This window comes from Panthera tigris, chromosome C1, assembly GCF_018350195.1.
Source record: "Panthera tigris isolate Pti1 chromosome C1, P.tigris_Pti1_mat1.1, whole genome shotgun sequence".
NCBI lineage: Eukaryota > Metazoa > Chordata > Mammalia > Carnivora > Felidae > Panthera > Panthera tigris.
The window spans coordinates 163,268,228-163,293,715 of NC_056667.1; the positions used below are offsets into that span (position 1 = coordinate 163,268,228).

The 25,488-nt window shown below is 40.0% G+C and overlaps 1 long non-coding RNA gene across 1 annotated transcript in view; it reads left to right on the forward strand.

The window, feature by feature from the left end:
• The window catches only part of LOC102951322, a 93,040-nt gene extending 68,334 nt beyond the window's left edge, over positions 1–24,706 (forward strand). The window contains exons 3-5 of the long non-coding RNA XR_006221484.1: positions 12,596–12,967; positions 13,634–13,853; positions 24,474–24,706. This is a non-coding gene — a long non-coding RNA (uncharacterized LOC102951322). The remainder of the gene's footprint in view (positions 1–12,595; positions 12,968–13,633; positions 13,854–24,473) is intronic.
• The last annotated feature ends 782 nt before the right edge of the window (positions 24,707–25,488 follow it).

Consider the following 25,488-nt stretch of genomic DNA (forward strand, 5'->3'; position numbering starts at 1 on the left):
TTTCATATGTTATACCTGATCTGTTCCTAGGAACCCACTTTGGGAAATACTCTTCTATAGTTTTTTGCTCCAATCCAGTTACATTGGCCACCACCCAAAGTCTCCCTGGCCACTGAAGTGGTGTCCCGCAAAGCTTTTTCTGTAAAGCAGAAGTCTCTTCACCTCCTGACCCACAGTCCACTGGACACCATTCATATCCTCTCTGGCCCCATGCTGAGAATGTTTGGGCATCTGTTGAAAGGTAGTTCAGAGAACATTACCAACCTGTTATATTGACTTGAAAACTATTGTAACTATACCCTGGAACATCTTCAATCCACTAGGTGTTTTTCTTCTAGCTGGAGAGAAATGCCCTTTGAACCGAACTTCCCCTACCTGTACATTTCAACTCTGGAAGGTTTTTGTTGGTGTTTTACTGTGAGGCTACCTCAAGGCACAGCTGTCAGTTAGTGGCACTTTATTACAAGCCAGTGCTAGCTAACAGACCATGAACCATTCATTGATAGCTAATATCCTTAGTTACACCGCACCCCTACTGAATAAAGAAGCCAGATTGCTAAATTTGTTTTTTCAAAGACATTGAGTAAAAAAGTTGACAAAGCCACTTGAATGCAATTTCCAACCATCTAAAATGAAAAGCTTTCTCGATCTTCATGTCATAGACTGGAGAGAAGGTTTATTTTCCTACTGTGTGTAAGTAATGGATTTCGCCTTTTCTGGGAATCCATCATCGAAGAGTATGTTGAATACTCAAACAATGGCATTCTAAATTGTCTTGCAGTGACACTAACTAGCTGGAACTAATTCAGAAATGTGCACGGAGCATGATGAGGATAACTTCGTGTGCGGGATAAAAGCAGCACATCTCACCTGCTTCCATCATAGCTCATCTTAGGACAGACGCTGACTGGGCCCAGGCTGCCCAGAAAATATAGGAACCTTGTTACAGATTACATCCAGCTTTTCTTTTTCTTTTCTTTTCTTTTTTCTTTCCTTTAAAGAGGCTCTTTGTCAGAGAGAGAATGTAAAAGCTCAAATACTTTTTACTCATTTTCTTGCCGAGAGCTGCAGGCATAACCAGCAGCGACCACCAGTAATTAATCATAGCTCTGGATATGGGAGCACACGTTCAAAGACATTTTCAACCCACTGAAACACGTCATGGGTTTAAAATTTTGCCATAGAGCAGAATCTCTGGAACGAAGCTTTACATTCTTTCTGATTTCGATGTACCTACTGAGTGCAGCCAAAGGCCACTTTTGTAAAGTCATCAGGAATGGCAGAATTCCTTCCTCCCAAGGAATCTAGGGCAGGAAAGCATCTCCGGACCACCCTGGAGACACACAGCAAGATGGACAGAGACAAGCCTATGACACTGGGCAAAATATTAGGTGAGTGTTTGGGGAATGCTTTTTTGTTGCCATGAACAGAGACTCAAATTACGGAGGCAATTTATTGCAAGGATGCTTGTGGAACAGCACTTGAAATAGAAAATGCTCAGGGCTAGAGATAGTTCTGGAAAATACCTATGCTCTCTGTTGCTCTCAGGAGCCACAGGGATGCCCTCTATTGGTTTATCTGCTTATTTTTGACATCCGTTCCATCCTATCCTCTTTGTGGACTGACTATTGCTTAGTCATTACTTCCTCTTCCCTATAACTTCAGCTTGCACATGTTCCCCCTTGCTTCATCCTTCTAAAACTTCAGCTCTTATTACTGACTCATTCTCTTGGCATTTTCATAGTTTATATTCTCAAGAGAGCAAATTTAATTGGTCCAGACTACAGTGATGGGCCAGGCCACATTGCTGGATGCCAGCCTACGGATGGCCTGCCTACGGATGGCCTACCCTTGGGTCAGGTGCTTACCCCTGGTCTTATCAGCTGAGACCAGGTGGGGTAGGGTTACCCTGTTTAACACAGGCTCCTGTAGACCTGTCCCTTCAGCAGGGGCTGTGATTGGGCAGACACCATGATTGACGTCGGAGGTCACTGTTGTATTCCTGTTCCATAATTAATGATTCCTCTCAGAGCAGCCCATGCTTTTCTCATACACCAGCCCACACAGCTATCAGATGGCATTTCCACTTCTAAATAAGTCTCTACTCTGTTCAGATTTTTCATCCTCACTGCCACTACTCTTGTTCACATTGTAATTATTACCACCACTCACTGTCTCTTAAATGGTCTCCCCACTGACACTCCCATGTGCCCTTCAGTCTTGTACCCATCTTTCCACAGTTCAAATCTGATCACACCACCCCCTACTTATGACATTCAATGCCTCCCATTTGCCACAGGATAAAGTCTAATTCTTTGATGTGGTTTAGAAGGTCTTAAGGTTTCCATGACCTGGTCTCTGCCAGGCTCCTCTCCCATCATCTCTCACCATCCCTCCTCTGCTGTCTACGCTCTGGCTTTACTGGGCTCCTCTCAGTTTCTCTCGACATGCTGCATTCTTTCTTGACTTGGGACCTTTGTACCTGCTTTTCCCTGTCTCCATCCCCAGCTCTCCCTCTTCTCAACGGAAACTTCTCACCTCTGACTTCTCTGACTCCTTCGACAAGTGTGGTGAGGACAGAGCACATCTGCTGTTTGCAGCTGTACCCCAGCCCTGGCCCTGGGGTGGCACTCCGTAGGGGCTCTGTAAACATTTTTTGTTGGTGTGTTGCTGAATCCCAGAACACAGAGAGGTTATTTCTGTGTGGAGATCAAAAGTGAAAAGTAAATAAAAGAGTGATTTGGACAGAGGAAGAGAGAAAGAGAGTACAGGGAAATAAAGAAGGACATGGTATAAGGATTTTGAAAAACTCATGGAGTATAGATAAACCCCTGAAGGAGAAAGATCTATGGACTTCGATTAGTGAGAGAAATCTGCAGCCCCCAGAGGGCCAGTGAGATCAAAAGACTTGCCGAGGAATCCATCTCAAGGATATCTGGCCATTAACAATAAGCAGGATTTAGGATCTGGATTAATTTGTTTAGCAGGGAGAAGTTTAACTCCCTTCTATTCCTTTGGAATAGCTGTGGTACTTCAAATGGGATATGAACCTGGGCACACCTGTTTCCTGTGGTTTATCGTGGGACAGTCTGCATTCCAAGGCATAGCCTTCAGCTCCCTATGTGTTCCCAGCATCAGAGCTCTCTAGTGCTCCCTGATAAACTTTCACAGATGCTGTGACATAGTTTATTTGCCCTTTGAGAAACCTGGGCTATGCTCTCCTCCTTGTGTCCTGCCCACACTGCCCCCACAGAGAGCTCAGGGGAGACAAAAGAGCTGGACAAACTTGCCACACCTCTGTGAAGGGTCATGTTCATCCCTCTCTGACGTTAGCCTTCTCGGGGAGGGTCATGGAGTCAAGCAGCCACAGTTATCTCCACTCCACTGGCATCAGGTAGATAGTACGTTTTTACAGTGACTGCCAGAAGCATACAAGTGACACACGTCTCCACATGTTTTAACGTGAGAGCTTAAATTTCAAGACACACTGAAAGCCAAAAAGAGAGTGGCCGCCTCCCTGTATTTAGCAAGTGAGAGATAGAGCTGGAAAGAGAACTGGCAAATGGCTAGTCAGCAATGTGGCATCAAGAAACTAGTTCCCTTCCAGCACACAGATTAGCTACAACCTCTCATGGAATCAGTTTCCGGCCGATAGCTGATGGTAACCAGGGAAGAACACAGGCTCCCACAAACTTGAGGAAGGAAAGGATGGCCAAAGTCAATAGGCACTGCAATAACCTGAGGGCTCTTTTTCCCTCTGACAAGGGTCAAGGAGGGAAGAAATTGCTCTTGAAAGCTCACAGTAGTGTCATGGTCTGAATTAGAAAGGCTTGTAGATCACACCTTCACTACCATGTCTGTCCTAATGATCATGCAAATGTCCTGCCATGCCTGAGGCTTGGACCCAGCGATGTTGGTGGGAAGCAGCTCTTGTCCTCACATCCAAAGACAATGGGTGGCCCTATCAGAAAAGCAGGGATCTTAGTTATCTCTTTTCTTGATAGTTCAGTCTGAAGAGATGTAGGATTCTTACCTCCTGGCCATCCAGTCTGAGACCGATATAAGTAAACATTATCTGCATCATTTAAGAGTCCCCCCCCCCCATTTTCTCCCTCTGCAAAAAGCAAGCAAGCAAGCAAGCAAGCAAACAAACAAAACAAACAAAAAAAGCCCCAAACAGGCTGAGTTATCTTGATCAAGGCACCTAACCTCTCTGAACCTGTTTTTTTCAGCTGTAAAATTAGGAGATTGGACTTTGTTGAAAAGCCCCTCTAATAAAAGTTATGACATTTCATATAAAATATTCAGAAGCCATAGGAAAGAGGGGAAAACACATTCTTTTCCTTGATGGGCCATCACATAAGAAGAATAATGAGTATTTGGGTGTAGGGTTCACAAGAAGCCTGACGTACAGACTTAAGATGCCTAATTAAATAGTGGCCTCCCCAAGGTCACAGCCTCCTTCCTGTTCGTGTGTCTCTCCACTCAGTGCCTCGTACTCCATAATGCTGTGCAGAGCATGGGCTCCCTGACAGCTGTTGCCTTAACTCTTAACAGACTTTGTTTCTCTCCAAGGTGGGTCCTAGACCCGTACCTAAGGCCCAAGGCGGTGGAGGCATAGTATTGCTGTAGACATTTGCATTTGTTCTGTTCTCTTCCTCAGTGTTTGGACCAATGTGTCCGGTGGGATCTAGATTTATGAAGGACTGCTTTCGTTTCGGGTGCCTGGCTTCCTTGCTGACAGTCAGGCTGCCTTGGGATGTTGATTTTTGTTCTTTTGCTCATTGTTTCCCTGCTCCCTATTTCTAGTTTCTTTTTTTCAGAGGCTGACGCAGTTATTTCCACCCCAAGTGCTTGGCCCCACTCTCCAGCTCTGGGCTCCGTAACCCATGGCAACAAGAGAAGGGAAGCAGGTGATCACACACCACACACACATATGATTTGCTCTCTCTCTCCCTCTCTCTCGTCTCTCTCTCTCTCTCTAGCTCTGGCAGCCTAGGGCACACAAAGGGAGGAGACTTAACTGGCTGCAGTGCCAATTAGAGACACAGGCCTCGGGGCTGGTGCTGAGCGCTCAGGGCTTCCGGGTCACGATGCAGCAGCTGCTGGGGAGCGGCGTGGCCTCTCCTTCTGTTTGCTGCAGCTCCTCGTATTTCTCCAGGGCAGCAAAGTAAAATCTGACCTTGCATACACAGTTAAAAATGTCTTCGCAGCAGTCCATTCCCTGCTAGCCCAGCCTGGAATCCTATTTTATGTCACTATGGAGACTGGCAGAATTGTGCCTATTAGTAATAAGTGAGCTTACATATATTTGAAATGAGAAGAAAGTCTTTCCACATAATTTTCCAAGTGGAAGTCATAATTAAGTCATTTAAAATCTAAACTCTCACTCCTGCCCTCTCTCATATTGGTGGGTTGTAGGACGTTTCAGCCCAGTGCAACAATTTCTTTGTTCCTTGCCAAATTTTCTAGTTGGTTTGACCTAAGGATCAGAAGAGTCAAGTGATTGACCTGTGCTCAAGTGGTAAAAATCCCCTTTCTGTTCAGGGGCTAGAAATACATGGTAGACACATTCTTATTCTACTTGCTCAGAACTAGTAGTTGTAGGTTAATAAACAAGTCTTTTAAATAGGCATCATAAAAGTGATACATACAAACACATGTAACATTTTATTTTCACTTAAAATTACAAATATACCTTAATTTCCTCACTCTTTTAATGTAGGGCCACGGTCTGATGCTTGAAGGCCAACTCAACATTCTTATAGTATAAGCTATAGTAATAATAATAATAATAATAATAATACATCATCTACAACTTCCAGTCTTGGTGCTGTAAGAATTTAAAGACATTGGAAAATCCATCTGAGCCCAGGATCTGTCTAGATTTTTATGGTTTTCTGCAATATTGAACAATAATCTCATTTCCATTTCATTTGAAGGCAAAGAAACTTGTCTATTCTATCCAAATAATTCAACCAGTTTTTTAAGAAAAAACTTCATTTCCTTTTGCATTCATGTTGCATTGGTTTACATATCGTTTAATAAAATTATGAACGATAAAAAAAACAGATGCAACTGGCAAAAAATGGTTTGGGAATAAATCCAAGTGCTCTTGATAAATTGGATACCCAACTGGTGGGAGCAGAGGTATGTAGAGCATACCTCAAGAGAGCAGCATCCAGCATCACAGAGAAACTAGGAACCTCTAGCCACTTTAGCACATGACAGTTGGATGTGATTACTAATATTAGAAATGTAAGAATGTGATTACTTATACTAGAAAGCTGGTATTGCTAATACCAGCATGGAACGAGGGAACCCATTGCACTGATTCGCTCCATACACACTCTCCTTAATCTGTATCTTCATTTCTAAGCTCAGTTCTTCATATTTAACATTTGGACAACTTCACCTGTCCCGTTCGCTTCTTAAATCCAGTGTGTCCAAAAACAAGCCCTTCTCCTCTTTTGAGATGAAATAGGACATGCTGGTTTTCCTAGTAGGAAAACTCTTTTGCTAAAGGAAATCTTAAGCTAGGTTAAAGCCAAGAAGGGACCCCAGAGGTGTAACCTCCTTCATGCTCCTTCAGGAGATCCCAAGGAGCCTCCGAGGATTTCTAGAATTCTTTAGAGCACAGATGGAAAATCTCTGGAATAGAGTATAAACTTTGGAGCCAGACAGAATTGACTTCAAACCCTCACTCTTTCACATGCTGTCTATGTGACTTTGGGCAAATTGGTTATTACTGGAGTCCTAGTTTCCTCAGGAATAAAGTGGAAATAATATAGTTTCTAATAAAAATTGTGACTATGGGATAAAATGCTGCATGAAAAGCATTTGACGTGCTGAGATACTCCACAGAGTTTCCCATCAGTTCCTTTTCTCTGTGGTCTGGATTTTTTTAATGGCACCCAGTTCCCAAGGTTTGAAACCTCAGTTGCCCCTGGCCCTTCCTTCCTCCTTAACTACCACCCTCCAACCACATCACCCAATTATCTGGGAAGTTCTGCATTTTCTAGCCCCTTAACACCAAATCCTTAGTTTAACTTCCATTTCATTTCATGTTACCATCTTCATTCATGCCTCCATTATCCCCTAACTTCCTGTTAAACTGTACCCACAAATTCAACCTACGCATTGATGACCAATGACCTTCTTGAATTACAGAACGGACTGGACAGACTGTGCTCAGATCCCCTCAATGGTGGGACACCCCTCAGGGTGTAGTCTACCACATAATATCTATATGGTAGAGCTTGGCATTCAAAGTGTTCTAAGCTTTAGGCTCTTTTCTCTTCCAGGCTTATCTTTGGGCTTGTCCAGCCCAAGCGACTTTTTTTCTGTTCTCTCACTGCAAGAATTTCATTCTTCACCAAGTCTGTGCTTCTGCGCCTGCTATTTCCTTCACCTTTCCCTCACCATATCTCTGGCGGGGTAAGTTCCACTAAGATTTCAAGCAGAAGTGGCCTTTTAAAAATAATGTTGTCTCATCATTTCCTCTTTTAAACACCCTCTTTTGGCTTCATCCCCTAAAGTTTGTGTCAATCTTCCTATATTGTTAATATTTGTAACTTTATTCTACTCTCATTTATGACATTATCTCTTCTGTGACCTTGACTCAGAATTTTGCCATAGTAAGCTTCAGAAAATGTATCTTGGCTGAATACTTTTGATAGATTAAACATTTCAAGGTATAGATAAGATCCAAAAGAAAAACAAAAACAAAAGCAGAAACCAAGACTTACTGTAGGTTCATAGTGTATGTATGGTCGTCTCCTCAGTGGCCTCTCAAAAGAGGGCATTGCTACCCTTGAAGTTTTGATCTCCCTCCCAGGAGGTTGGGCATGAATGTAAAGACAGAAATTAATCCAAAGGAAACAGGGTTTTCCTTGACTCTATGTTTTATTGTTACAAGTTTATTCATTGTTTTTTGAAAAAAGAAAACAAAACTTCTGTAAACTACTACATTGCAAAGAAACAGAGGAAAACCCACATGTTCTTCCATGTGCTTTTTGCTGCCATTTTATTTTCTATCAAGCTTGTAGTGGGGTATCATTGGCCAAGATTTCCTGAACACTTTAACTATAGGAAATTCTTACAATTATAGGAAATTGTGATCCCAATAACAGTTTCTAACCTGTCTGCATCCAAACCCTTTTCTTTTTTCACCACCACAAATCTAAACCTTCATGTGATATTATTCTATATTATAACCATGAAAAATACAGAACAATGCAATGAAATAGTAGAAGGAGAACTCAATTGGCATTACAAACTGAGGAAGCTCAAGTTCTCAAGATCTCCCTTACCCCTTTTTGTTAAGCCGGACAGACTGTTAACAGAGTATGGGTATTGGGCTCTGACCACTGGAGGAAACTGCCATTATCAAACAAACATCTGCTTGCTTCCCTCTGTGGTCCCTACCAGCTGTAGCCGAGGCACAGTAAATTACTCTGCTAATTCTATTGGCTCATTCCTGCACTTCTTTAACGTAGAATATTGATTTGTGCCAGGGATCCTGGGCTTGCACAGATTCTAAAGATGCAATGGGAAAAATCTGATATTTTTAACACCAGAAAAACCTGTGATATGGAGAACTGGTGCTGGAGTTGAAAGACACCCAGTGAGAAGCTAAGACTGAAAACAATGCATCAGTTCATTGAAGGGGTTCCCTTTAAAGGTAAAACACTGGGAATCATATAGGAGAGGACCACCCTTTAGTCATTAATGGAAGGCAGGGTGATGTTGGCCCATTTTGAGGGATAATGGGAATGAGCTGGAGGATGTGATGAGGAAAAGTAGTCGTCTTTAGCTGATTATTTGATATAGAAATTCTACTCATAAGGAAGAAAAACCCTCTATAGCATGCCTATTCTTAGGCTGTTCTTGATTTTCTGAAGAATCAGGGTATGATAACAGAGAAGTCCAACTCTGGAATTCTCTGGTACTTAGTAGTGTGACTTTGGTAAGGCTGAAGTTGTTTCCTCATTTCTAAATGGAAGTGATAACTCCCGTAGACCTGTGAGAATGAAGTGAAATATTACATGGAAATCATTCGTCAGAGCCACAAGCTTATTGTTAATTGTTAGATGTACTTTCAGGGCTCTGTGTCCTTCCTCCAGAAAGCTGATAGGCAATGGAATTCACTCTGAAGGCTTATGTAGGAAGAGCACACTGGGTGTTGGAGACGAGGACTCCACTGAGAAGAAACCACCCACCAGCATCCTCCAGAGTTTGATAAGCACTTGCTTCTCTGGTTGGCTGGGGTGTGAAAAAGCTTACCTCAAAGGAAATTAACCCAAATATGTAAGGCCAGTGGGATTAATACCATCAGGCATTGAGGAGTTATTAAATTGCGTATGAAATGTGAGGGGCTTGACATAAGCTCCCCACCCACTCCACTTTCCAATTTCATAGCTATTGAATTTCAAAGAATTATTATCCGTGTTTTCCTGGTGATTTTAAATTCTACTGTCCCTGGCAGAGTGAGGTGTGGAAACAAGATTCAGGATATCTTTCAAAGATGAAGCTGACATTGATTCAAAGCAGATGTTTTGGTGGGATGCCCTCACCTATATGGACAGCTGGCTTGTGTTAGGTGTGGCTTCTCTGGAAGGTGCCCAGAAGCCCAGAACACTTGAAATCGTGGAGCATCTCAGAAGATTCAGTAAAACCTTAGGGTCCCTTCTTTCTCATTTATAAACTATTGACTTTGATACAGACCTTTGGGGAACTACTTTCATTAGGTGGGGACAAAGCCCTATATGAAGAACTGTATGTGGATTACTCATCTAATCTACACAACACTCTAAGAGTAGACACCACAGTGCCCTTTACCTAGGTGAGGATACTACAGGAGAGGTAAAAGCATGTAACTTGCCTAAGGGTTCATAGATAATCAAGTGGTAGAACTAAGATGACATCCAAACATGCCCATTTGACTTCAAAAACTATCTGTAATTATCTACATTACAACATGTGTTAAGATACATGAACCACATGGAATTGCTAAAGGTCAACCAATTTTGACCTACAAAATGGCAGTTTCATATGGTTTAACCAAATACTTCATTTGACCCACAGCATATATTTCATTTGACCTACAGCCTTAATCTAAACATAATGTTAACCAAAAAAGAATGCAAGTAAATGTGATTGGATTTGAATTTCATTTCCTCTTTTTTCTGCTGCAAAATACAAGAGGAGCTGACTAATCCTACCTCAATGATTCATGTACTACTTGATGTTTTTCTAATAATTTTGAAATTAATATTTGCATTGTATTTTTTTATTAGCTTTTTTGTATTCTGACCAACTAAGCTTATAATTGTGTTTCCCTCTCGTTGGTTGCTGAACTTCACACATTTTGCCATTATGACTTTTATATTTTTCAGGTCTTTCCATGCTCAGTAGATTTCCAGAATAATTATTGTTCTTTATACCCTCCAAACAAGACTACAGTTTTTTTGAAAAAAGCATAAATTATATGAAACTTTATTAAATTATCTGGGGTCTAGGAAATATTCCCAATGAGGACAGACCTGGCCAAAATTATATGTACCTAAGATGTACATTAATAGACATTTTATTTAAAAAACTATAACAGCATGAGAAGGTATATTTTACATTTATATGTAACATATATGTGTAGAGATGAATGTTTGAAAATATAAATATAACAATTTGCATAGTAATGTTTATTATCTATGTTCCAATTTTAGTTAATTAATATGTGGTGAATTAAAATTCATCAGCTTTTCCCTCTTCTTCCCCCAGAACTCTGTAACTTTACCTGTCACTATGGCCAGATAGTCTTTTTAATTTTTTAAAAAATGTTTATTTATTTTTGAGAGAGAGATAGAGTATGTGAAGGCAGGGGAGGGGCAAAGAGAGAGGGAGACCAGAATCCAAAGCAGACTCCTGGCTCTGAGTTGTCTGCACAGAGCCCGACGTGGGGCTCAAACTCACAAACCATGAGATCATGACCTGAACTCCTGAACTGAAGTCTTATGCTTAACTGACTGAACCACCCAGGCGCCCCAGATAGTCTTTTTTAAGGAAGTTCACCATCCTTCTGACGCATGTCTTTACCTCCCATTCTCATCAATAAACCTTTTGCCCTTGTTTTCAGTGAATTCTTTTGAAAGACATATTTTCTCAATATACACTTATTGAGACATTAATGAGATGAATCCAGTGATCCTTTTTCCAGCTCACCCAAGGAGAATGTTGTTGAAATGGTACTTTTCATTTGCTTAGCACTTTTTGCTTTTGCAGAGGATTTTCCACTGTCACTGGTATTTGTCATGAATATTGCGTGTATGTAGTAGCTGTGCCTCTGTACGTGCCTTTTAATTTAAAAAGTTGTCTGAGTGTTCAGCAATGTCTGGGTTAGACATTGATTTCTTATTAGGGGGTAATTACTCAGTTTGGGGATCTTTTCTGGTTTTCAGACTTTGAACCTGCTCATGAGAATGTTCTTTGTCATGTTTTGCTTGTTAATAACAACGCAATAGGATCTAGTACTCTTCCCCACTTTATACCTATGATACTATGGAAATAAACTTGTTCTGACAGATGCAAACATTTTCCTGCATTGACAAAAACTCCTGCTACCGGGTATGCAGACCACATTGTAAGGAATGGTTACATGAGGAGCTGTAAATTTCCAAGAGGTCTGTCAAAGCTGAAATATTTTCAGGTGGTCTAAAAGATCATTTAGATTTAGGTATTTGAGAAGAGTCTTCTAGAGAAAAAAGTTGTTTTTTTTAAAACAAGCAAATCTCACCAATGATGGAGAGGTAGCCAGAGAACTCTCAAAATCACCACCACTCCTGCAGTAATTTTCACATCCTGTTTTTGTCTCTCTGCTCCAGCAGCCGCCTCGGTGGTTCCAAGGCGCGTTCCTGCATGCTTATTGCAGGATGTCACAGCCATTTCCTCATTTTGTGTAGATGTTTTTATTAGGTTGCGGACAATGTGCACGCTGGTTTGTGAAGAGTTAACACTCAGCTGTGCTGTTGATGTGCCTTTACTCAATATGTTTCCTTTGAAGCAAGGGTGCAGTGTTTCAAAAGACAATCACTATAATTCTATGCAGATTTTTCTTGATTAATGAATAGGAATTTTCAACTGAATCTTTAAATAAGTCAGAACAGTGTAAGAAATGGATATAATCCTTATTTTTTTTATTAAAAGTCATTTCAAATTTGAAAAATTCAGGCATTGTATACATATCTGATTTATTGTCATATGTGTGTCTTGACTCGTAAAGCTGTTGTGGAAATTATATAATGCTTGCAAAAAATAGTGTGGTCTCTTTGTGAAGCTAAATGAAATAAAATATAAAGTTTGTGATACATTAAATCACAAACATAAATATGTACTTTATGGCCAGCTGTTATTTCTAAGTGTGCACATTTTAAAATAGAAACATTTACCCAACATGCTGATTAGCAATTTCCCAGTTCCAAAAGGCTCAGTCGCATTTAAGATGCAAAAGATTAAAATGCCTAAATGGATAAAGTTAATAGTTCATCTTCGTAAATGTTTTTATATGTTTTAAGTCTTACAGTCCCTTCCAACCCTGTAGACTCAAGAGCTGGAGCTACTTTGATGTGGATTTGTGTTTTATGCACATGCTTTCATTGGAATAGAATCTGACTGCGTCCCAGACACCAGGAGAAATGTTCTGCATATGAACGGAGGCCATGTGGCTCCATGCTACTTCATACTGTGTGTGCAGGTTCTCGGAGAAAGTGAACTGCTTATCATCATATCACAAAGAGTCAGCCTTAATTTTGGCTAAAGATCATCTCAGTTGCGAATGTTCCACCTCTGAATGATTTTACTCTTCTCCCGCATAAAAACTGGTCAAGGAAGACATGCAAGGTTATGTTGACTCTAAATGCAATTCCCTGGGAGACCTCACTGGCTCGTCCATGTGGCATCTCTGCCTCTGTAGGTAGGTCAGAATTGTTAAATGCCTCTAGTCCTTTAGAACACATTGGCAATTGGCAGTTCAAAAGTTCACATGATGCCATATGTCCTAATAATTTTTATCTACATCTAAAACAATATGAGACTGTCAAATAAAATCCTGCATGCAAACAAATGATGGAATGCGGGGAACCCTCTGCTTTAGCCTTTTCTCCTTTGTCCAACAAGCTAATGCAATAAGGCCAATAATAAAAGGTTGTGTACTAGGCCTAAAGCCTGTGACAGATAAAAAAGAAATGTTGGAAACCAATGAAGCTTTTGCACAATTAGATTTTTTGAGGCTGTGCTGTAAGGATTGCCCAGAGCCTGTTCAGTCCTGATTGATGGTAAAATCATAACTACATCATATTAGCTGTAGAGTTCACTGACAGGTTACTACAGATTAATATTGCCACTGCTGTTCACTTACCATCAAACCAGGGAAATATGAATTGAGCTGTTCTTCTAACAAACCCTGCATATTAAAAGGTAAGGTGTCCTACTGAACAGTCTCCCCTGTCACTGAGGAAAGACACAAACAATGTCTATTTGAGAGATATGCAGATACGCTGCAGCATACTAATTAGTCTGCCAGGAGAGCCCCATCACATCCGGCTGGCTAACAAGCCTTCATGTGTGCTTGTTCCTTCAGAGCTCTTGGCTACAGGACTGCAAACGACACCCTAAAACGTGGAGCTGCAAACCTTGGTGATTTAAATGCAGGCTGCCAGGCAAATTGCAGTGACATAAATTTGTCCCATGTGTTTTGCATCGTGTGAATATGAAACAGGGGAAGCCATGGAGCCGAGTTTTGTTGGCATTGGACTCAGGAGGTTTGGTGAGCTCTTTTCAGACATGCTGCCCACAGCAAGGTGAGGTCTTTTGCTTTACTTTGAAAATGTTGAAAATGCAGGAAATAAACATGTGCTGATAATAATGAGATCCTAAAGTGAAATCATTTTAGCCTTTTAGTGCCCCAAGCCTTGGGTAAGAAGTCCACCGTGAAACAAAAACAGGACTCACTCTACAGGATGGGAAATGGAAGGGTGAGTCAGTCCTGACATAAGGAATGTCAATAAGGAACGGCTGGAATAACAGACACTTTCACAGTGTGTCTGATGTGCAAAGAAGAGCCAGCCTGGAATCAGGCAGGAGACCTGTGCTTTTAGCCCTCAGTCAAGGCACTTGTTCTTTTGTGAGTTGGAATGTTGTGAGGGGTTTGAACTAGGTGATGTCCAAGGTCCTTTTCAGCTTTATTACCCCATTCTGCAGGCCCAAATGTCTTATATCCTAGGCCATGTTTCGTGTTTCCTATCGATCTTGCTGTTGTTTTATAGAGAATATGCAAAGAGCTAGAGAGTCAGCCAGAACCTGGAGAAGAAGATAATAGTGTCTTTTTATTTTTTAAGAGAAAATGGTGACCTTGGCAACTGTAAACCATAAGCTTCATAAACAATGTTAATGGACAGCTGACAGACTGGGAGAAGAATTTGCGATGCTTGAAACTATCTCTTAAAAAAATGACATTGGATTATTACATAGAATATACAAAGAACTCTTGCACATTGACAAGAAAAAAAGACAGGAAACCTCAAAGAAAAATACGTAAGGGATATGATGGGGTAGTTCACAGGAGAAGAAGCTCAAGTGGTGAACTGGTACCAGAAGGGGTACTCAGGTTCTCTGGTCATGGAACAACACAGACCATTTCAGACACATTAGAATGTCACAACTGGAAAGTTGCATAATGCCAGGTGTTTACAAGTTATGGGGTTATGGGAACTCTTTGATTGTTGGGAGAAGAGTAAAGGAGTATGATCATTTTAGAAAGCAATCTGACAATCTTAATGGAATTAAGGCAAAGATGACAAGAGGTCCCACTTAGCAGGAAGGCAGGGAAGACCTGAGGTTTGGGCATAATATAGTACTAGTGCCCCCTTTACTTCCCAAAAAGTTCCTCTTAGGAAAGACAATAAATTATATAGTCATCCTGCTTCACCAAGCCCACTTCTGGACACATCCCAGAGACATTTTCACAAAGGGATAACACACAAAGATGTCTTTTTAGCACTGTTTGTGGTAATTTGGAGTTGGAACTAACATGTATGCCCTTCATAAGACAATAAATAAGTAAGTGGGGCGGTTGCATTCTATGGAAAAGTATGCAGTGAACAGAGGCAGTATTTTCAATGTTTAGATATGCAATATTTTTTTAGACATGCAATATTTGGATAATGCCACATGGATACATTTTAAAAGCAAAAATTTTGAGTGAACAAGTAAGAGAAAATGAGATGTAAAGTGTAATGCCATTTGTCCAAATTTTAAAAAACAAATTCAAATTTGTTAAGTACAAAACAACACTAGATCTACAAAGATACATGCACATATTAACAACATCAGAATGCCTCTGTGGGGACGAGAGAAATGGTGATGAGGGTTCTGGGGTGAGGAGGAGAAAATAATGAAATGAGAGATGGGCCTTGTGGGAATAATGTGGCGATGTGCTATAAAGTGAGGTGTAGGATTATTATAGGCCTCTGCCCTTGAGGTCAAAAATGAAGAATAAAAGATGATAATTGTAACATGTCTCTGGGAATGTGATAGAAGGACCTTCCTTCAAATCAAGTATGATTGTTATCAGGAAGCAACAGTTCATAAATAGGAAGGCTTTTGAGTCTGTCCTATACAACCTGTTCACCAGATAATTCCACTATCTAATAATCTCCTGACTGACAGTAGAGTCTCTGGCATTGTCATCAATGAATGACTCAGATTTCACAGCAAGATGTATGGTAAATGGCATCTGCAAGGCACATAATTGTAGCTCTCTCCCACAACTTTCAATGGCTCCCTATATAATATGAAGCCTAAACGCCTGAGCTTACAATAAAGGCTCTCCACCGTCTAATATCAAACTGCCTCTCCCATTTTATTCCTACTTTCTTTACATCCATCTTTCACTCTCCTGCGAGTCCTTCTGCCTCAGTCATTGCTCACCCTGTGTGACCCGCCTGGTGGGTCCTTTCATTCCTCTTCTTGTCTAAGTCTTATCCACTTTCAGGACTAGTTTGAGGTGCAGCTCTTCTATAGAGGCTTCCTCTCCCATCTCAGACCCAAGGGACCTTGACTTTCTCCTTCATGCAGCTGTTAGAGTGCACACTGCTTGGCATCATAAGTATCTCTTTATACATGTGCTTTCTCTGCAGGGATCATGTTATATACTCTCAACTCTCATGAATATAGGCATACCTCATATTTTTGTGCTTCACTTTATTGTGCTTCCCAGATACTGTTTTATTTTTCTTATTTTTATGAATTGAAGGTTTGTGGGAACCTTGTGTCAAATAAGTCTATTGGCGCCATTTTTCCAACAGCATTTTCTCACTTCATGTTTCTGTGTCACATTTTGGTAATTCTTGCAATATTTCAAAATCTTTCGCTATTATTATGTTTGTTGTGGTGATCTGTGATCAGGATGAGACAGTATATTTAGTAGATACATGCTGTGTGTGTTCTGACTGCTCTGCTGACCAGCCATTCCCCTGTCTCCTTCCCCTTGGGTTTTCCTATTCTTTGAAACACAGCAATATTGAAATTAGGCCAATTAGTAATCCTACAATGGCTTCTAAGTATTCAAGTGAAATGAAGAGTCAATCGATGTAGCAAACTAATAAAGTTTCCTATTTTAAAATAGGAATACTATTTTAAGAAATTGCCATAGCCACCCCTGCCTTCAGCAACCACCACCCTGACCAGTGAGCAGCTGTCACCATTCAGGCAAGACCCTCCACCAGCAAAAAGATTACAGCTTGCTGAAAACTCAGATGATAGTTAGCACTTTTTAGTAATATTCTTAAATTAAGGTATGTACATGCCTTTTTTTTTTTTTAGTTATAATGCTATTCCTCACTTGATAGACTACAGTATAGTGTAAACATAACTTTTATTTGCACTGGGAAACCAAAAAAATTCTTTTGATTCAGTTTATTGCAATAGTCACTTTATTGTGGTGGTCTGGAACTGAACCCCCAATATACACGAAGTATGCCTGTAGGCCTAAACCTTTTATAAAGTATCATAAAATAAACATTTATTGACTCCCCGCTTGGATACTGAAGGAGGATACAATAACCCCTGGATACTGTCCCTGACTTCAAAAGAGCTTACAGTCCATTGGAAAGGTGTGTCAATCCCCAGAGAGAATTAGAAAGTGAGCGATGTCAGGAGGTACAGGAGGAGATGGGCTGGAACTGGGGAAAGTGATGCCTGGAGCTGGTGTGAATCAAAGCAGTTTCTAATTTCAGAGCAGAACTTAGCCTCTTCTGTATGCTGTTTTCAGTCCAGGCCTGGCATGTTAGGTCAGGACACAGGAGAGTTAGGTACATAGAAATGTTTCAGCAAGGTCTGCTGGTGATGGTGATTATAGGATCATGAAGTCATTTCCCTACTAGAGAACCAATGCTGCTCTTTTCTTTCTGGTGTATTTTAGGGCTAAAATAATTATTGGATGAATCTGATCTTTGCAGGGGGAAATACTAACTGATGTCTGAAAACAAAGAATGATGTGCTTAGCTAGTTAAGGTCTGCAGCCCTAATCCTTATGGCAGCCACATTTGTCAGTAGGTTGTGTTGCTGTATGAGATGGGAAGACATTGAGTCATAGGAGACCCAGCAAAAAATGGGCTCACTAATAATGATATTTAACAATCTTATAAATAAAAATGTTTGGGATAGGGTGCTGCCATGAATGATTTAATGATAATCCTTTTAGTGAGGACCCAGGTTCCTCCTCCGCTTCAATCTGCCATCCTTAGCATGTTTTTGTCTCATCCTCAAATTTATTGCCTCTTTGACATACAATGGCCACCATACTTCTAGACTGTACACCTTCACAAAGCTATGCTCAAAGGTAGGGTGGTAAGAAAGCTTCTCTCCAAGATCACTGCCAAAGAAGGACTTATTTTCCAGAAACTCCTAGAGACTTCCCCTTACATCTTATTGTCTAGAGCTGGGCCATGGCCAGAACTAACCACAAAGGAATATTGGGCTGGTTTAGCACTATTATAGTAGATAAGCTTTGCTAGCATGGAAGAAAGGGGAGGGGATTAGTGGTAGTGTAGGCAATGGAGAGTTTTCCACAGGCCACAAATGTATTGGGTATTCAATAAACTTTGAACCTTTTCTAAAATTTCATGAAGAAAAGGTCCATCTTGTGGAATAAAAATATGTTCATGGGCAGCAAGTTCTCACAACTCCCAGACCTGGAGCCTTCTTTCTTTGCTGGATCATAGGGAATTTTCTTTCATTTAATTTATTTTCTTTCATCCATTTAACTGTCCAACTAATCATTCATCATACACTTATTGAGCATTCAGCAGAAGTTCTTAAAATTTCTTATGCTACAAGGGCGCCTGGGTGGCTCAGTTGGTTCAGCGACTGACTTCAGCTCAGGTCATAATCTCACAGTTTGTGAGTTTGAGTCCTGCGTCAGGCTCTGTGCTGACAGCTCAGAGCCTGGAGCCTGCTTTGGATTCTGTGTCTCCCTCTCTCTCTCTGCCCCTTCCCCACTCACACTCTGTCTCTCTCTCAAAAATAAATAAACATTAAAAAAATTTAAAAATTTCTTATGCCACAGACTCCTTCAACAGCCAGATGAAACCTAAAGATGCCTTCTTAAAGTAATGTTTTTAAGATCATTCCAAAAAATAGAATTACAAAGGAAACCAATTAAATTGAAATGCAGTTTACCTTTGGACCTTGTGGCCAGAACCCATGCTGGTGCTGGTATATAAAATAATAGGAACTATGCAGGGACATTATCCTTATGGGTAATGTCTATCCATTAGAACCCAGTGGAAGTGACAGCCAAGCAAAAGGCAATTTAAAGCTCTGATAGGAGAGGTACCTGGTGCCATGGCAAGACACGATGGGGGCCCAGGTCAGTTTGAGATGGTGTTGGAGGAAAAGACAAAGATTCCTGGCTATCTAAGAAGACAGTCAAAGGAATTAATAATGAAAGAGTTAGTGGGAAGATAATTTTAGTGAGAAAGAAAAGTAAGTGCAAAGATGTACAGATGAGGGGGATTGTGGAGGTTTTGGAGAACAGTTACTATTTCACTATTGCTGGACACAGAGGTCAAAGGGGATAGACAGTTCTGGGGAGTTGAGCAGAGATGAGCTCATGACAAAACACTCCTAAAAGAGTCTGATGCTGTGCTGAAATCCACTCTGAATGAGTTTATTATATGAGGCAGCTTTGACCAGTAAAGACATGTGACCAGACTATAGTGACCTTGTTGGGTTTTTGCTCATTGTAGAGTCTGCAGGACTCAGCACAGTGCTGTATTAAATGAGGGTGAAATTAAAGGAACTCTAGTTCTTTGGGTTGCTAATTCCTAATGCAGCATGTTACAGCACTTTCTGTGAGGCACCCACTGCCTTGAGAACATGCTCAGTCGACCCCTGAAGCAGAGTCTTCTACGACTCTTATCCGTCTCCACCACCATGTTCCTGGCCAAGAGTGGCTGCCTAGTTTTCTATCTGCAGCCAAAAAAGTCACATCCTGGCTGCATCTGTGGCGACTAAGATCTACAGGTATGGCTGGAGCTGGAATGGTAAGGGTCACCCAGGACAAGTGGGAGACTGAGTGTGGGCACTTGCCTCCCAGCCAGGGCCACCACGCAGTCAGCCAGGCTCTCTCACCTGACTGTCACCACGCTCTACAGCACCATCCAGTGGCCGCTCCTTTAGACCAGTCCTTGGCCCTCTTGTTTCCTGGAAAGATCTCAAAGCCACGATCTATATTTCTAGGATGACCTTGACCCTTCTACCCACAATCCCCACCAATAAACCCAAGAGTTCACAATAATGTGGCTTGTGATGTACCTTACACATCATTCTTCATGTGTCTCCCAATGTTCAAAAAATGAAATAAGGATGAATAGAGCATCAAATGGGAAACAGGGGACCTGGATATTCTCTGATAAGAGGTAATGACTAGTTGGACATTATAGTTAGACGGGAACTCAGAATATAGCTAGTAGAAACTTTTCTCCTTACTGAGGCCCAATTTATAGTTGAAATGATACAGATGAACTTGACCATGTCAACTGTGACCCTAATTAGGATTAAAGAAGTTAAGTTGTCTAACCTGTCAGAATTTAGCCTACTCATCCCTAAGGTGAATGGTTGGAAGTACATCTTTAAAAGTCCTGGCTAAATATAATTTCTGTGGTTTTGAATCATACCAAATTTTTTCCCTGTATATGAGTCTAATTCTCACTAAAAATGTAGCCTTCTCACTTATTTCTAAGATAGATTGACATATAGCTGAAATTTAAAAATTGACCTACTTTTTGTCATTTTTTAATGGTTACTCTATGATTCATGAGTCAGTCTGCCACACAAATCTCAGATAATGTGAGTGAATTATTCACATTTTGTAGCAGCAACATAGTAGTTTTTCACTTCCCATATCATTTAAACTATCTTGTAGATTCTATGCTTGCATTAAAAAAAATCTAAAGAGCATTCACATTTTTTTTTCTTTTCTGGAGTGTGCTTAAGAACTTTGCACTGTGTGCAGTGTGTTTAAGAGAAATTAACTGAACTGGGTAGAATTCACATAACTTGGCATTCTCTGTCCCAGGAGGTAAGAAGTGGCATTCTGAATGATGGAAAGATCCTGATGTCAGTAGCCTCTTGATTTAGTTTTGTTGGGGTCTTAGCTCATCAGTTAACTTCACCATGTCTGATACTTCATTAGTAAAATGAGAGATAACCTATCTGACAACCAGATAAAGAGGAATAAAGTTCGCAAAGCACTTAAGACATCTACAGGATGATCTAAAGAGAAAAAGATAATAATCCACTTGGATTTTTTTTTTTTTTTGATGACATGGCAGATGGTCCTGATGACACAGTTTATAGGCCCCTTTCTTTGTCCACAAATGGTTCTCAGGACCTGGGACAGTGTTTTCCTGGAACTGTACTAAATTTTGGTACACATCAGACATTGGCCATAACCTAGATTTTGAACACAAAATCAAGTGAGACCACCAAAGTTCTCCTCTCCATTTATCTTCTGATAAATGCCACAACACACAAACATTCAAAAACAAAACCATAAGAAGGTGTCTTTAAAGCAAACTGGCATTTTGAAAACTTCATCCAAGAACTCTTGCAGATGGACACTGAATACAGGCAAGGTGAGCTGTTCTTTTGTAGCGCGGTTTATAAAACATCAATGAGAATATGTGTATATTGAAATTACAAAGAAGGGATTTTACAAAGTCAGGCACATAAGTATGGGTTTCCAAAATATAAAAGTCATTGAGTACAATAGTGCAAAAATTCTACAAGTTTCTATTTAAGTTCTTCGACTGTAGAATTTGCATTTGCCTGAAGCAAGAAGCCCAGCTGTTTTACAATGGGGCCTTTTGCCTCCTAGCAAGAGACAACACAGCAGACAATGTGTCCCTTAAACAGCAAATCTGTTCTCAAGAGCTACTTCTCTTGGTTGTCTATGGTTTCAATAAAATATATTCTGGACTTATTAATTAATGTTGCACAGCATTTATTTCTTTTATTGTTTATTCAAAAATTTTGACCAGTATTAAGTTCTTATGGTTTTTATTTTTTGATGCATTAAATTTAATTGGAACACAGGACTCCCATTTTGAGGATTGGGTATTTAAAAAAAAGAAGCATTGGTTTTTAAACTGAAAGGTTTGATGGAGTATTAAATTTGATGAATCATAGCAAGTGTCTGTGTTTGTTAGCTTTTATAGACCACATTAAAGCATTCATTAATAAAGTCACACTACATTGCTTTGAGTAGGTCCTAAAAGGTTAACGACTTGATGCAGGCTGGTGTTCTTAAGCCTTACAGTTTGAGAGCGTCATGTGTGAAACTTAGTTCACTTTGAAATTGGAATACAAAAGAGATTTTTATTTTCTCTCAAAGGAATTTCTTATTCCTCTTTCTCTTTTCCGTTTCTTCTTCTTTTCTTCAGCCATCACCCCAAATCTTGCTCACTCAGGTGTATGTATGAAGCCTGTGGCTTGTTAGCTGCAGGATGACCCTGAGGCGTCACAGGAGAAAGTCACCCTCCCTCTTGGCTGCTCCTACGGTGACCTTCCATCAGGGAGAAGCTGACTCAATTATGAATCACCCATTTTGGAAAAGGAGTTGTTACTTGAGACGTATATTTTTAACTGTTTGATTTCTTTCCCTCGGAGAGTCTGTTTTGGAAGATAGGATATAGAAATATTTGCAGTGTTTGAACTAGAATAGCTCATACAACCACCTATTATGATATTATGCATCCAGAGGACACTGGATATTTATTTGCTGACTGACTGGATAACCACAAGACAAGGGTCAGGGACCCACATCCTCCTGTTCTGAGGCTAGGAGCACTTGGAGTAATATTACATTTGAATTGTTTACCCTGGATAATTTCTGAGTCAAATCTTTATTTTACATGTCAGAAACAGCATCAAATCAAACTAGATTGGAATTGTGGCCTCCTGTGAGAAAATTGCCAAATTAAGGAATTGTGCAAATCCTTAATGTTAAGTATAAGCTCTATAGCCACTTCATGAAAGTGCATGAAATCTGTGCCTTTTTCAGAGGAAACTTTCTTGGCAAAGTCACATTTTGTGAGGGTAAATTTTTCTTAAAAGGGGACTTTGTGCAGTGTCTTGATTCTGTGGGGAGTTGTTAGTAAAATAAATGACTCAAATTGGTTTTGTGTGGGAGACAAATCAAAGCATTTCCATGAGGCTGCAGGGCTGACCTGTAGTAGTTTAACCATTTCCTGAGCAAATAGAACCTGCTGGATTGGATGGATGATAGTTCCCGTGTTAGTCATTGTGGAGAGAAAAATAACAGTTCATATAAAAGAGGCCACCAAGGGTTATATGGCTGCAATTGTTTCCAGGCTGAAACAACTTTGTATCTGTTTATTATTGTCAGTATCTTGTTATATTGTTCTTTCAGAATCAATAAAAGCTAAACTCCCTCCATGATTTTACTACTAGACTCTCCTGGAAGGATGTATAGTACTAAAAGTCAAGAATGCCAGAACAGGGGAGGAGACAGAGCTAATGATGAGTCAAAGTTAAATCCACTTTATTTAACAATCTTTTTTTTTCAGAGAGGAAATTGTTTCGTTAATGTAAAACATATGGGAAGATTCTTGTTTTTTTAATGTATGAGGAAAATTTTTTCTTTAGAAGGAAAAAGGAACAAACACACATACAGAGATATTTTTATTTTGATTATAAAAGTTGTTTTCAGAAGATTCATTACTCTCAACTTTTCCACACTTCTACAAAATCCTAGTTGTCAGTCATCACCACGTGAGGATTAATTTATCCTCCCTAATAGTAGTTTTTATATTTAATAAATTTAAAAAAACCTTTTTTTAAGAAAAAAAACTAGATTAACAAGCATAATCATTTGAATTTTTCCTCCTTGGTATCATATCATCCATTCCTATCTATTTAAGGCATGAGCATAACAGATACTATTCAAACATCTAATGATTGGTGTCCACAGAAATAACCTTCTCCAGCTTTAGGGTCCAGGGCTGAATCCATGGCCCTGTTAAACCCATGGTACTTGATAAATACATAGCAACCAGCTCCTGGGAAGGTAGGAGGAAGAAGCATTTTCACAGTCTTCGAAGTGTAAAAGTGCCATGCCTAATTTGATGCTACCAAAGTGGGAGGAGATAGGACCAGCTGACTCTGCCACCAGTCACACATCGGCTTCAGCACATTACCATAGACCCCTCTAAATTACATGATTCTGATTCTAGGATTGTTTAATAGATTGGGAAAGGAGGGCTCCATTTGGTTTAAAATTTTTTTTTTGCCCCAAAGCCCTGAGAGCAATTTTATCTAAGGCCCCTAGTTCTTGATAGGTGCTAACCTTATTCAAGCACTGCCAGAAACCAGTGCCAACATATTTCTTTGTCCGGAAGCTCTTGGTTGAAACCACTTTGTTTAACACAATGTTGTAGGGGGGGAAAAATCCCCACGTGAGGAAAAATAGAATGGTAGATTATAGTGCATAGTCCAGTTGTGTAATTTTTTTGAAGTTTATTATTTTTTTTTAAGATATGGTTTCATTATTGGAATCTGAATCTCTGTAGAATGAGGCAGCTTTGCAGGACTCATTGTAGAGTCAGTAAAAAATGGAGTGAGTCACTGAAATCTCTGGACCTTCCACACTGAAACGGGGAAAATAGGGTCCATCACATGTATCTATATGGTTAATCATATCGCTAAGGTACTTTGAAGAAAATTATGTAGAGTAAGGCTTATCATTTGCAGCTGCTTAGGAGGAATGCCAGCAATGCAAGCAGGCCAGTTTTGAAGATAATAGATTTATGCCTTGCAGAAAGCCAAATGTGTGATCACTCAGACCAGAATCTGTTAAGTATCATGTTGCTATTTCTCCTCTTTCTTCCCCATTTCAGGTCCCATCTCAAATACGAACGTCACCCAGAGGTTACCCAGGTGATCCTAGGCCATCCTGAGCATGCAGCTGTGCAGGGCTTGACCTTGAAGGACAGATGGCATCAGGGGGAATTCTTTTATACCTTGTATTGGCCAGGGCTCAGCTTCTGACATTTCTGTCTACAGACGACAAAAGGCTTTCATTGTAAGCTGCTTTCTGATGCGTGCTTAAAACCAAGTTGAACACATTAAAAGGGAGAAGAAGCAGAAACTTGCTCACTGTGCTCTGTGAAGAATTAAAAAAATTTTATGGAAGTCGATGAAAGGGAAATAGATTTTTGAAATCTTTATGCCCTCTCCCCTCAAAATTGGACTTAATATTTATTTCAGGTTAATTATAATTCTTCATTCATTCCAATATACATTTATATTATGTTCCGTAATATATTTCCTTTAAAAAATTGACATTTAAAATGTTTCACATAAATTATATTTAGCTGAGTTTGCTTTCTATTTCTGATCTGAATAATATCAGGATTCTTGCAAACCTAAACCTTCCCTTAGTAAAATTTACTGTCACTGGGGTATGATATGCTTTCATGGGTTCCCCTCTAATTTTTTTCCTTTTTCAACTATAATACTTTCTCAGACCTCCTTCTCTATAATGTTACCAAGATTCTTTGAAGTATTATCTGATTTCAGAACTAAGGCTTAACCATTCTTCTTCAGGAGACTTTAAATAACTCTTTATCCTTCTAATTTAGTACTTCAGTCCACCATGTACCCACTTTAGTCCTCTTGACCCGGCATATTTCTGGAAAGTGCAAGGCAAAGTTTCTGAAATTTGGCTGTTGATCTGATTACATAGCGGCTATGTGCTTGAATGAAAAAATAATAATAGCTAACATTTATTGAGTGGTTTTAAAGTCCCTGGAATTGTTCTAAATGTTCTTTCTACACGCATTCCTCACTTAATCTTCACAATGACCTGAGGAAATAGATCATATTATCATACCCATTTTCCAGATGAACAAA